The sequence below is a fragment of the Cupressus sempervirens genome, chromosome 8, assembly GCF_028749045.1.
Source record: "Cupressus sempervirens isolate cs-2001-9-10 chromosome 8, ASM2874904v1, whole genome shotgun sequence".
Taxonomy (NCBI): domain Eukaryota; kingdom Viridiplantae; phylum Streptophyta; class Pinopsida; order Cupressales; family Cupressaceae; genus Cupressus; species Cupressus sempervirens.
In genome coordinates, this window is record NC_143125.1 from 642,513,794 (window position 1) to 642,529,343 (window position 15,550).

Sequence of the window (15,550 nt, forward strand, 5' to 3'; positions counted from 1 at the left end):
TCCTAGAAGAATAAGTGTGTTGATCTAACAAGGGTAATCAAAGAAGAGAAAAGCATAGTGGTACAAAAGGATATCATAGAGTGTACCCAAGTAGCAAGAGGAGACCACACCATCTCAAAAGGTATTCACTAGGGATCTATCAAGCAAGTAGTGTTGTATATTTTTATCACATTGATTTCTCTCTAACAATTGTAATAATCTATTAATTGCTTAACTAAGCATGCTTCAATAGTAAGCATATGTTAAATCCTTTAACAAGGTGCCTCTCAAAAGGAGTGTTAAATCCTATGACCAAGTAGCCTTAGTAGGCTAGTTGTAATCCTGATAGGTTACTGAAATTCTTACAGAATAAATTCTTGGAAGGAACAAGTTGTAGCTCTTGACTGGGCACCCTTTTATCTATAGTAAAAGGCTAGTGGATATATTATCCCCACCATGGTTTTCATCTTCTCATTGAGGGCTTCCACATACAAAAAAATAGTGTGTTTATTGATGAATGCTTTTGTGTGTGAGTTTTCTTGCTTCTATTTTATTGTATTCATAATTGTCTTAGTAGTCAAAGGGTTGTTAGTTAGTATATTTAGAGTGATTGAAAGAATAACTAGTTTTACAATTAGTATTGATTCACCCCCCTTCTCAATACTATTTGGGACCAACAATTGGTATCAGAGCTCAGACCTTGATAGTTACAAGCCTCACAGCTTGAGGGTAGATCAAACAATAGTCATGAACTATACAAAGTTCTATGAAGAAGCTCTCCATACTAGAGAGGATCTAAAGGAAATGTTGAGAGAATAATTAGCAAAAATAAATTATCTTGCTTCTATTTTACTATATTCATAACTATGTTAGCACTCAAGAGGATGTTAGTTAGTATATTTTTAGTAGTTGGGAGGATAATTAGTTTTACAATCAATATAGATTTACCCCCAACTTAGTACCCATTGGGACCAACAAGGATGATGAAAAGGATGAGATTGGAGCATTATTTATAAGGATCTAATGCCTAAAGAACCAAAAATATTATCTTGGTATCAAGGATGGATGAGGTTTGTTCTGTATGGAATGCCTCAAGATGATGGTGGACATGTCAACCTAGGGTTGACTAATGACTTTTTGGGAGATGTGAGATAATAAAATGTGGAGCCCAACTTATAGAACAAGGTGATTACAGACATAAGTGACAAGATAAACTACCCTAGACATATGTGTAGGCCAAGGGATAGTCACATTAATATGGTGGATGTAAGATATAGGATAGATGAGTTCTAGGATAATGATACCAGTAATAGGATATGATGGGCACTTTGATTCAAGATGTGATTGAATGAGGATTTGACTAAGGATTTCTATAATATCCTCTAAGAATGATGGATTTAAATATGCTTAAGGCATGATGAGCTATATGATAACTCCTAATAACAACTCTATCATGAGATAGTGTAAGTGCAAGGTGTGTAAGGAAGAAGATGAATCTAGTCAAAGTGAAGGTAGCTCATGTATGTGATAAACCTATGATTGACTCCATGTCTAAGAGTCATGTTTTGGACTTTGTAATCACACTCTATCTATAAGCCTACTTCAATGCCTTGTTTCTTAATCTGGATTTCTTCTGAAATTTGTTGTTTGGGTGTTAATCTCTTGAATTCTACTTCTCTTTCTCTATAGGCTAATCTTGACTCTTTTGGATAACAACTTTCATATTTATGCAGTGACTATGATAAGTGTATAGGATATAATATAGTTGATGAATAGGATTTAGAATAATGCACATGAAAGAGACCATAAATCCATATTTTACACATAAATATAAATTAATATGATATGGAAAGTAAATCGATGACTAATATTGAAATGAAGAAAATAAAAGGTACTTACCTTTGAAAATGAATTGACTGAAAACCCTGTCAAATAGTCTCAGAAACTGTTCATTTTTGTGCTCCTAAATCAAAACTACGAGTTCTACAAAACCCATAAATATTTTTCTTTTCTAAGGGTAGGTCGACCTTGACCCTAATAGCAGGGCACAATCTTAACTTGGGAAACAATTGTGCCCCAAAAATTTGACCTTGATCTGCACGGCACCGATGAAATTTTTTCTCATGAATCCTACAAGCTTGACAAAAAGGGTATCCAAATCTACACTTTAATTCGCTATTCCAAACCTATACCTGCAAGAAAATTGATTTTTTTTGTTGGATGGGGGGTTTGCCTTAGTCAAACCCTAGTTTGAAATCAACCTTGAAATTGAATTGAAATTGCATTATGTATAAACAAAGTAAATGAAACTATTTACCTTACTTATATTAAAATCCTTGTGGAGGATTCAAATCCTTGAATCCACAAGTAGGTATGCTCCAAATAAATGTAGAATTGTGTGTAGGATGTCTCAAATCAATGACATTAGATCTCCAACACCTATCTTGAATGGATATTTGCATAGGAAGAGGCTTGGATGAATGTGGATGGAGAAATCTTCAACAAATGGGCTCCATAGTTGATTCTTTCAATAGCTAACAATGAACCTCTTTGATGAATTGGATCTTGAATGCTTGATAATGGATCATCCAATATAATATCTCCTCAAAGCTTCATAGTGAGTAGATTCGCAAGATAATGGTTAGATAAAATGAGAGAGAAAGGCTTCTTTATATAGAGATTTAGTGCACAAACTTCTAAAGAAGGCTGACATAGGAGCATTAAATCCCAATTAACATTAACCCCTAGAAATGGACCTAGATTGAATGTAATTTAAGAGTTTACTATTTTAGAGACCAAAACAACCAACTCAAAAGCGGGAAAATAATTCTTTCTAAAATCCAACATCCGAAAATCATGGAACCTTAAAATTTGGACCTAGGGTCAAGGATAAGGTCGACCCTACCCTAGGTCAAGGTCAAGGTTGACCTTGACTTAAAAGTTTGTCCTTGACCTTGAGGTCGTCCTTGACCCAAAAGTCAAGAATCTCAAGATTTTAGTTTAGAATCCCAAAAAAGTGTAGAAAGAAAGTGGAAAAGAGGGTAGAATAGGGGGAAAATCTAGATCCAAGTCAAAGACCCATTCAAGGCACTTGACATGACCCCAAACCACTTACTCAGAGGGCTAAACACTCTTAACATGAAATTTCTTCCAGTTTAAGATGATACATTTAGCCCCCACTTTAGTAAGAGTATGGACTTTATGCAAACTCTTGGTAAAGCAGATCATAATGAAAAAGACAATCTTCTTGAAATCAAAGTTACAAAGAGATCCTTAAGCCCCTCAGGACTCAAGTCTTCATCAACTCCAAGATCAGAATAAGAAAGATATCTCTAGAAAGAAAGAAAAGAGGGATAGAGGAGTAGCTAATTTTCCTAGTAAGAAATGTGTATCTCACTATGAACCACAAAATGAATAGGATGGCCCACCAACAAAGAACTTTATAGTCACCTCATAAATTTATGCACCTTTTGGAAGCTTTGTGCATGTAATGTGTCTTCTGATAGCTATTATAAATTACCCATGAATCCATATTCTCATATCACCCATAGAATACATTTGTAAAATGTGTATCTCTTCAGGATTTAGCAACTTATGTGCATTACCTTTCAAGGATTTAGCATCTTAGAAATTGGAAATGTGTGTCTCTTTAGGATTTAGCAACTTATGTGTGTTACTTTTGAAGGATTTTAGCATATTGAAAATTAAAATTGTGTGTTTCTTCATGATTTTGTGACTTATGTGTGTGACCTTCCAAGATTTAGCATGCTGCAAAACAAAAGGTTAGAACAAAAATGCATAATATGGAATGAGGGAGGCCGTATATATGCCCCCCTCCTTAAGATGGCAAAAATACATACTATTTTGACATGTTAAGGAAAGAAAAGAACAAGGATAAATTCTTCTTCAACATCAAGACAATATCCATAGACAACACTCAGTCCAAGACAAGAAGGTCACAACTGCGATGAGGCCATGGAAGGGATGAATGCAAAGAGATAACATGCAAGAAGTGAAAAAGTAACCCTTGTGAAGGATAGCACACTATTCAGCTTCCAAGGTGAAAGATTTATCAACCATGGAAACCCAATTTCCAACAATGAAATAGGTTATGATTAAGAACATAAATCCTTAATGTAAACTAGAATTTTCATGTATGATTGAATATCACATAATAGATAGATACTGCTTAACCAAGGAAAAGTGGATCCCAAAAAGACAAAAAAGGAAAGAGATGGAATCCTTGCCCCCCAAGCATAGGAACAAAGTTGGAAGGGGACATATTATATTGTTCACAACACTATACAAGACAGTGAGCCCCCAAAGATTAGGCTAACATTGTTTACATAATGCAGAGCTCCATAATAGGAACATAAATGTTATTTAGAGAAAACAAGATTGAAATACAACTCATTGCCACATGATATATAAATAACCTTACTATTAATGAGCTGCCTAATCTTATAATGTAAAGCTTGATATTCATTAGTAGAGTACTGATGAAATCTATGATATAAACAAAAAAGAAGAGTCTTAAAGTGTGGACTACGTTTCTTTTTGTGTTTAGGTCTAGTAATCATCTTAGAATGAAGGAGTTTAGGCAAAAGAATTTCTTGGTCAAAATTCTTCATGGAATAGTTTCATCATGTTTTGAAGTGTTATTTGAGATGTTGTTAACTTTGATTTATTGTTGAGAATTAAATCCCAATCCATAAGAATTCTCATGCCCCCCATTTTGTAAGGGCATTTGAATTCCCCTTTTATGCTTACCACATGCTTGACTATTGAATACTTTCTTGATTAGGAAATGATAACCAAGACCAAAATGAGAAGCCACATTAGAAGGATTGGATGGAACTTTATTAGTCACTATGTCATCATTAGTAAGTTTGACAGTTTCATTGCAGATAGAAGTAGTGACAAAGTTGTTGCGAAGAGCTTTAGAAGTAAAAACTTATTGTCAAACTCTCTTTTTGGCTTAATAAAATCAAGATCAAAAACCTTATACTCTCCAATAAAGGTAGGATTAAAATCCAAGGTTCCCCAATCATCTGTAATGCCCTACCTAGAGATCCTTGGAACAAGGATGAAATACAAGCCAAGATAAAAAATTAAAATTAAAAAGTATAAGTGCACATGACAACATCATACATGGATCACATAGATCACAACAAAAGACTTAACCACCATCCCAACAACCAACGAATCTCCAAATGCCACTACCTGAACTAACACACTCACAATAGGAAACAAAAATCTAAAATGATGACTACACAAAGAATCTAAGATCTGTCAAAGCATGGAAAATTAAGTAAACCCAAAGCATACTAGAATCTTCAAAAATTGATCCCCAAAAAATAGTGGAGATGCCCCCTATTTTTCACACAAGGACCAATAGCAGACAGATTATTGTGCAAACATGTGTAGCATGCCACTCAAGAAAATACCTTCCACACGAGGATGTGCACCAACCAACACAAGAAGATATTTGTCCAAATAGCCAAGACACCCAAAACTATTGTTGGTTTTCACATGAGAAAGTGCCAAATGCCATATGAAGAAACCCAACACACCAGGCGAGATCTTGCATTCTAGCATAAGAAAGCATGATTTCACATAAGATCCCGAGACAATGAGCCAGAGAACAGAAAGGTAAAAAGATATAGAAGGAAGTTCCTCCACACTAGGGAGTACCAGATCCCCATTTTGAGGCATAAACACTTTAGCACACTACTTATAGATGAAAATAGCATCTAACCATCTAATCAAGTAGTGAAGGGAAAGTACGAAAGGAAACATTGCAATGTACTAAAACAACATCACAATAAACCAAAATAACATCACAACAAATAGTACAACCAAACTAAGTACGCAAATCCTCCCAACCATAATAGCATCATAAGACCATCATGGGCCCTAGCCATCCCCCACACATAACATTCCAAGCTACCAATCAGATCATCAGTACTATCATATAAGGACGTCACTACTAAAATATACTATTGTATATGAGCAATGTTAGTATGCTAATAGAAACCAAATTTAAATAAAGCTTCTACAAACTAAAGAAAATTCATAAACTTCAAGATAGACTAAGATGAACTCTCAATTGAAAATATGAGCCATTAATGGGCTCTCTCAATGAGAAGCTCTCTTGTTGAGTGGCTTTATCTAAATGGATAGGATGTATGCTCAATATACTTCCAAAGGCTTCAATGGATGATTGTGGATTTTTGGTGTGGATAGATGGCTTTAGTATGGATTTGGCTCTCAAAATAGCATTATAACTTTACTTCATGGATTGTGTTATTTTGCAAAGGGGAAGGATCCAATTTATAGGCAAGAGGCTTGAGGGATTGAGGGTTAAGATGCAAGGATGGGAAAAAACTCATGGAGGGCTCATATTGCATGAGAAGAGAGCACATGGATTGTGCTTCCTTACAGCCAATCAAGGAGTGACACATGTCACATGGTGAGAGGATGGAGGAAAGGGGAAGGATGAGTCAACAAAGGAGGCTCAAGGGATAAAATCTTCATAAAGACCCTCATAATGGCTTGTAAGAGCAATAAAAGGGCTTGGAAGAGTCATTTATGGCCTAGTGGACTTCATAAAGTTTTATGGTTGAGATATTTTGAGGGTGATGAGAGCAGTTTCGACTTGGACTTGATTAGGAAGGTTTTAAGCTTGCTTAGGCTTGTGCAAATGATTAGAGGATGGATTAGGATGGTTTAGGATTAGCTTAGGGATAGGCAAGTGGATGGCATTTAATGAGGGTGGGTGAAGGAGGAGATATTTGTTAACTTTTGGCTTGGGTTAGTAAGTCTTAACCCATTTTTAGGGAATGTGACAAGGTTAGGAGGGGATTAAGATTAGGTTTAAAGACATCTTCTAGAAGAGTCTAGACTTTGGATGAGGATAAAGACCTTCTAGAATAGTCTAGAATTTCCTAGGATGAGGATGAAGACTTTCTAGAAGAGTCTAGAACTTCTTAGGATGAGGATAAATTAGATTTTTAGGAAATAAATAAAGTTTTATTTATTTCAAGGGTTTGGGTTGAGGAGATATTTATTAAAACTTTTTTAATAAACATGAGGATTAATATTTAATCTTAATTAAATATTTTGAGTTGGGATTAGGGGTAGGAAATGATGGGATTAGCCTTTAATCAAAATTAAAGAAGGATTAGAAGATTTTGGAAGAGGTTAGTGGTCATAAGGAAATTGGCCAAGTTTTTGGGCAAAAAATAAATTTTTTATTTATTTTAGGATTTTTGGTCAATTTATTAATTAAATAATTAATAAATAAGGAAATAATGTTTAAATAAGATTTAAACATTTTTGGGAGGGATTCCTTAATTAAATATTTTTAATTAAGATAAAGGGATTTAATGGCATAAAAATAAATTAATTAATTAAATAATTAATTAATTAATAAATGATGATATCATCAGGACTTTTTCAAAAAATAAAAAAACTTTATTTTCTAAAGGTTTTTAGGTGTCTACATTTTGCCCCTCTTTGATGTGATGCCACAAGTGGCATGGCATCAAAGATAAGAAAATAAGATGCCCAAGGCTAGAGCAGAAGAGGAGAGAATGGCTATGAGATGCCCCCTTAAGAAGGCAGCAGGGAGAGAAAGCGAGGCTTGATGACTTCTTGAAAAGTAAAAGAATTTGAGATGAGCAAGAAGACTCAGATTGGCTTAAGAGAAGAGGCTGAATTAGCTCAAACTCTCACTATGGGAGAATGATAAAGGAGAATCAGATGCACAAGAGGAAGCAAGCTTAAGACTTTAGGGAAGGTGGAGGATGAAGGAGCGAAGTGCTATAAAAAGGAATCCAGGATGGGGAGATGGATGAGGGGATTAAAAAAGCTGATGCAACAGGATTTCAAAAAGTCAGATTGGCAAAAGATGGGTTTCAGAGATCCCTAGGACTAGGATTGTGGATCTCGAAAGATGAGGCTTGGTGGATTGATTTGGATTGGTGGATCCCTAAGACTAGGATTGTGGATCCCTAAAGCTAAAGGTGAGGAGTGATTCAAAGAGATACTGATGCATAAGCTGGGGTAGGAGAGACGGATGCTGGATATGGATGGGGGATAATGAAGATGAAGGAAAACCATTGAATCTTTTTGAGCGGGGGGATACTTCAAAGAGAAGTACCACCATGTAGTTGAGCACTAGATTTGCTATAGGACTATTGGTTAATTGCCAAGGTTACCAAGAACATCAAGGCCTTTTCACCAACCATCCAAAGGACTGACAAACTAACTCAAAACAAACACGCAAGGATTGCCCCAGCATCACACATGAATCCTAGAGGAAGTAGCGTGGAAACGACACTGGAGAACCCACAAGCAGAAAAGAAAAACAAATGAAAGACCTGATCAAGACCTTACGCTCTAATTGCCCCATTCGCAGCATACCATGATATGGAAGATCGTGGCAACCTTGAGGAGGGAACAAGGAGATTGCTTGGAAAAGATACTTCAAGACCCAAAAGGGAAGATCCCAAATCAAAAGAAAGTGAAAATCCAAAAGAGAGTTGTTTGCCAACGAGATGGGCAGGACAAGGTACTAACGGACCAAGATTAGACATGAGGAAAGCTATATCCTGCAAGGACCTATCAGAGAGCACCGAAGCTGGTGGATTTGGATGAGTGATGCGTCTGGCAAGCTGAACTAAGAAAGATAACACTTTGGTGATAGGAAATCTAGCTAAAGGATGCATTGGAATAGCTAACCAAGATGTGCGATGGGTGCAAGATGCTGATCAAGGATAAACTAACACGAATGCTGGATAGATGCAATGGTACTAAGCTAAAGAGGATGTACAAGCTGACAAACCAAGATATTTACAAGTGAGCTAATCAAGATATGGTACAAGCTAATGGACCAATGATAGTTACAAGCAGGCAAAAGCTCAAGATGATAGGATAGCGGGATGGTTTGTTGTGCAAGATGTGAAAGCTAAGGGTGGGGTGATAGCGAAAGATATGGATTTGGCAGGATGCATCCAATGATGATGAGAGATTTTGTGACCAAGGATAGCTAGAGGAGCAGGATGAGATGGCTGGATAGGATGGTAGATAGCTAGGATTATGATGGATATAAAGAGATGACATTGGGTTTGCATGAGGATAGCCTAGAGCTAGATACCAATGACAAGGGAGGATGGACAAGACAAGATCTCCAAGGAATATAGTGCCCCCAATCAGAAGATAACATGCGAAAGGAGGTCTTATGATGGATGTGATAGGATTGAAGCTAGGATGGAAAAAGCTGAAGGGGCTAGGGAGATGGATGATAGCTGAGATGATTGGCTGAAGCTGCATAAGATTAGTGGATGGTGTGAGATGGAAGCTAGAGGATGGAGGATAGGTGGATAGATTGGAAGATGGAGTTGGATGTCAAGAGATGACCAAAAGCATGAGGGTGATAGGCTAAGCTGGGGATGGCGGGATTACACATGACGCTTGTTTGCCAAGTTTTCATCATGGTACTTGTCCAAGGTGCTTGAATTGCCAAGTTTTCACTAGTGGACGCTTTATTTTTCTTTTCTTTTTTGACTTTTTGACTTTGGACTTAGCTGGAATGATTTTGGCTTTCTTCAGCTATTTTGGCTTTTTTGGGATTTTTCACTGGCTATTGGAATGTTCAATTTTGTTGCTAGCTATTGGTACATCGGATGTGTGATTTATGCAATAGATCAGATTAGATGGGATTGATGGTAGGAGATGGAGGGATGAAAATGTTGGAAAGGATCATGAGATGGGGATGCTTGCAAGAGCAACATTGGCACATGTTGGAACGGTTGTGAAAAGAGCATATGGGGGATAGATGGTAGATGCGAGCGTGATGGAGGATTTGTGGAAGCGTGCTTGGGGATATAGGCACCCAAGATGGAGTTAGGAGATGGGCGACATGAGTCACTAGATGGGGGATTAGCAATGGTGGATGCCATTATGCATTGGGTTTCAACTTTTTTCTTGGGGATCCACATGGTTTTGGATTTTCCTTTCATAGGCTTTTGCATTGTTTTGCATTCTTTGATTGGATTTTTCCTTTTTGGAGTATGTCTTTTAGAATAGACATATGATTGCCTAGGATGTGGATTTTTAGCTTTATGCATTTTGAAGTTGGCATTCACATTGCTGTGGTAAGCTTTGGGAAGATGGTTAGGAGAAGCTTTGTGAGATGGAGAGGATATGAAAGAGCATGTAGGGGGATGATGATGGATGATGTGCCCTGATATGTGCCTTTGTTGATCTTGCATAGAAATGGATGGAATAGGATTTTTATGATGGCTGATAGGAGGATGGAGGATGGTAGATTTTGGAAAATAGGGACCTAAAATGGATTTAACGAATGAAGGGGGGATATGGTAGTTTGTTTTGGGTTACAAAGATGGTGGAGGGGGGATGACATAAGATTTCTTGAAGGACTGATGGGAGGCTGGCATGGTGGGCTTGGAGATAGGCTTGGTTTGGGGGTGTGGTGTACCAACACCTTTAGATGGTGAGCCTTTGGATACATATCCAAGACCATGAAATCCTAGATTTTTTTGTGCAATAATAGGCTCTCTGATTCCTTGCTCTTGTGGTCCTAAACCTTGACCTTGATAATGCCACCGATTGAGCATTTGAACAAGCTGAGGAAACTTTTTGCTTGCAAAAAATGGTAGAAGTGATTTATTAGGTGTATTGCAATGGGGAGATATTGTTCTTAATTCTTCTGCTGAGAGAGGGCCATCGTGGATGAATGTAAGTGAACCAAGAGGGTAGATTATAGATGGTGGAATAGCTTGGATAGGTGGTAAGATGGAAGCATGGAGCAGGGGAGATGGAAGGATAGGATCTTGATGTAGCTGGTGGGATGACAAGATATCTTGTAGTGGAGGAGATATGGCTTGAGGTTTTGGAGATGGAGGAGATGGTGACTACACTATGGATGGAAGACATGGTACGATGATATCTCCATTTATGCTTTGGGGGATGTCAACATGCTTTTGGGCAGGATCTTGATAGGATTGGTTTGGAGTGGATGGTGCGATAGGAGGTGAAGGGATGGATTCTTCAAAGGCAGCAGATGGATAGATGGGAGATTCAGTAGTGGAGATGGGTGAGTAGAAGATGGATGCATAAGGGTCATTACGAGAGATTTTGGAAATGCTTGGAGGCGATGTGGATAGGATTTGGAGGGATTTGACAGGTGGTGGGATTTTGATGCTTGCGGGAAGTGGAAGGATTTTAAGCAATTTGATGGATGGTATGGGGATGATAGCTATGGGAGATGGAGGTGATATTATAGATGGGGAAGCTTCATCACTGACTACTTCACATGGTTGGATTAGATGACATGGCTTATCAACTGTTGGAGGCAACTTTTCTTGTATTTCCTCTAGGAGATTCCTTGGAGACTCGTGTGTCGAAGGTGGAGGTGGATTGACAGGAATAGCTAGTGTGATGGGGGTGGAAGATTGGAAGCTTGGTTGATGGGGTGATGGAGAGGAAGCTGGAATATCGGATGGCATGACTAGATAGTTTGGAATAACTCTTGGATTTTGGGGGATGCTTGGGGGAATGTTTCTAAGGCTTTCAATATACCCGTCATAGTCAACAAGATTTTCATCATCATTGGAATAGGAGGTGGCAGGAGCAAGGACAATGCAACCAAACACATCATGATAGGATTGGTACTTCATGCTTTGATGATGAGTTTGATGGGGATGGGGTCTTGCATATGGATGAACACGGAAGCTCATGGTTGGATTTGGATTAAGCACAGATTTTGGATTGGCTAATGAAAGATTTCCTAGGGAGAGTCAAAGCTGTATGACAGACCTAAGGAGGATTGGCTGGAGATTTTTGTCTTTCTTGTGGGTGGAAGACTTCAAGGGCATGTTGTCAAAAGGTGAGAGTTTTGCTTTCCTATGTGCAGGATTCGTGGTGATTGTGTCAACTTAAGGATAGACTAGTGATCCTATGGCATGACACGAGATTGACCACTTGTGGATCCCAACCTTTAGCTCAAGGTGATGAGGGATACAAGTGACAAAGCTGGATTACCCTAGACAATGCTCTGTGAAAGGGATAACCTTGGTGAGATTGGTTGATTGGTAGGATTGATTGGATAGCAAAATCTAGCAAAGTGACAACAACTCTTTAAAGGCTTGGGTGATTTTGGATTGGGTTGCTAGCTGGCTGGGGGGATGATTTGGATGGACTTTGGATTTGGGATTGTTCTAAGGCAAAGAACTAGATAGATTCGGTTGCATCGGGGGAGCTTGGATGATTTTCTGATAAGGCAGTGACTACGCTAAGTATGCCTTAAGTTGGGAGATTTCTGCTTTTCTGGGATTTCGACCAAAATTGGCAAACATTCATTCAAAAGCTATGAAAAAACAAGCAGACAAAAGTTTTGAGCAAGCACGTCAAACACACCAACATCTTAGGAAGCTTTCTTCAAGGATGAAATTTGGTTTAGCTAGGGAGTCCTCGATATACACAAGGTACGTGAGGTCCAAATCTGTAGATGAAACCAAAAAGATGTCACACAGCCGAGAGGAGCGGTAACCCACTTCTCCTCTTTCACTTCTCAAGGGTATAAAGTTCCTTGAGGCTTAGCCCGAGTGACAAAATTTTGATCCCAAGAGAGGTGTCTTTAGATTCACCTCCCGATCTTTATACTCCGTCGGAACGCTGGAGTTGAGGTCGTCCCAAGGGGTGATGAAATCCCCAAGCAGGCCTCCTAAAAAGCTAAGACAAGATTTTGGATCCTAATCTTATGCACCCAAGATGGCCTCAAAAGATGACAAGGGGAGAGAAGACTTGGATGATCTTGGGCTAAAAAACACGCTTGTTCTTTTACCAACTGACGCTTAAGTTTTCTGATCTAGACTTTGCAAGCACTCATGTTTAAGATACAATGTTTATTCCAACTTTGAAGCATCGACAAAAATAAAATTGATCGAAGAATGCGAACAAGAAGAAGAGTTAGGGTCAACAAGAAGGTAAACCCATGCGCCCGGAGGTAAACCCATGCGCCCGGAGGCCCTCCACGTCAAGTATCGATTGATTTTTCTTTAAGGCATTCAAGATTGAGTGTGAGTTTATTTTAAGCCCAAAACAAAGGGCTGTGAGATTCGATTGCCAAGCGTGCACCCGGAGGCCTTCCACATCAAGATTTGTCCAATTTTTATGCCCAAATGAAGTGTGAGTGAGATTAATGCACATTCAAGGAATTTTCTAACTTGGAAAAACCACTAAAAACCCAAGTGAGTGGAGTTTGATTTGCGTGGAGCACTTAACACCCTCTTAGGTGGACCCATCCCCATAGATGGCACTGAGATTGCAACCAATGGTTAAATTGATGGGTGATTAAAGAGGGTGAGTCCAACGAAAAACTCACTCAAAGCATTTTTATTTGTTTTTATAACTTAAAAGATTGCAAAAATGTAGATTCTTTTTATGCTCCAAAAGATGATTTTTTGATCTATGGCATTCAAGATTGGATTTGTTGTTTTAATCATGCATTCATAAAAAAAAAAACTTTGATTTTAATCCATGGCACTCAAGAGTGATTTTAGCAACATGCATTCAAAGATAAGTGATTAAACATTCAAGTTTTTTCCTTTGAGCATTCAAGATTGAGATTTTGTGTGTTGTTTTAAGAACTTTGAAGTGCTTTGTTTTAACCTTAGATCATTCAAGATTGTTTTTGGACTCAAAAGTGAAAATAACTCTTTGGAATTTTCTTTTCATTCAAGATTTTGTGTTCTAGTTTGCATGTTTTAAGCCCAAAAATGATATTCCTAGATTGTTTTGATGCATGAAAAACCTAAGAAGCATTCAAGATTTTGCAACAAGAAATTTGTTTGGAACAAATAACAAAGCTTTTAGGACAATTTTTGGCAACCATTTAGGACTCTTAGTTTTCATGAGATTTTTTAAAAGAACTTTAAAATATTTGCAAATGAGGTTCATTTTATCCTTGATTGATGTTTTGAGTTTGATTTAGATTTTAGTGTGCACTTAGTGTTGATTTTGAACCTTTTGAAATGGAAACTCGAAGTTCTTTTTAAATTTCCAAAAATGAAGTGTTCCTAACTTTGCATGAATGCATCTAAAACCTTGATGTTGCAAGGATGCAAATGATTAGATTGGTTTAGTTTCACTTGTTAAAAGATTTTTTCTTTTTTGCAAATTTTTAATTTTTTAATGGATTTAACTATGATTTGGGGGTTCATTTTAAGCACTAAAAAGAAGTGTGTATGATTTTGCTTCCTAAAAAAAAAAATGGCCAAGATCTCCCACAAGAAGAAGTAGATGGAATAAGAAGAATATAGACAAGAAGAGAAAGAAGAATTCCAAGTGCTTTGTCCACCTATAAGCTTGAAAAATCTGCAAATACTATGAGATAGACTATGAGTTCCTTTGTCTTCTTCATGCTCATGTGGACCTACAAAACCAATTTATACAATCCTACCAATCACAAAAACAAGCAAAATTAGCCAAAATCAGCAAATGACATACAAAACTTGACTAAAAAAGCTAATGAAGATGACCCATGCGGGGTCCCACCGGGCGTGCCAAAATGTATATGAGCAATGTTAGTATGCTAATAGAAACCAAATTTAAATAAAGCTTCTACAAACTAAACAAAATTCATAAACTTCAAGATAGACTAAGATGAGCTCTCAATGGAGAATATGAGCCATTAATAGGCTCTCTCAATGAGAAGCTCTCTTGTTGAGTGGCTTTATCTAAATGGATAGGATGTATGCTCAATATGCTTCCAAAGGCTTCAATGGATGATTGTGGATTTTTGGTGTGGATAGATGGCTTTAGTATGGATTTGGCTCTCAAAATAGCATTATAACTTTACTTCATGGATTTTGTTATTTTGCAAAGGGGAAGGATCCAATTTATAGGCAAGAGGTTTGAAGGATTGAGGGCTAAGATGCAAGGATGGGAAAAAGCTCATGGAGGGCTCAGATTGCATGAGAAGAGAGCACATGGATTGTGCTTTCTTACAGCCAATCAAGGAGTGACACATGTCACATGGTGAGAGGATGGAAGAAAGGGGAAGGATGAGTCAACAAATGAGGCTCAAGGGATAAAATCTTCATAAAGACCCTCATAATGGCTTGTAAGAGCAATAAAAGGGCTTGGAAGAGTCATTTATGGCCTAGTGGACTTCATAAAGTTTTATGGTTGAGATATTTTGAGGGTGATGAGAGAAATTTAAACTTGGACTTGATTAGGAAGGTTGTAAGCTTGCTTAGGCTTGTGCAAATGATTAGAGGATGGATTAGGATGGTTTAGGATTAGCTTAGGGATAGGCAAGTGGATGGCGTTTAATGAGGGTGGGTGAAAGAGGAGATATTTGTTAACTTTTGGCTTGGGTTAGTAAGTCTTAACCCATTTTTAGGGAATATGACAAGGTTAGGAGGGGATTAAGATTAGGTTTAAAGACATCTTCTAGAAGAGTCTAGACTTTGGATGAGGATAAAGACTTTCTAGAATAGTCTAGAATTTCCTAGGATGAGGATGAAGACTTTCTAGAAGA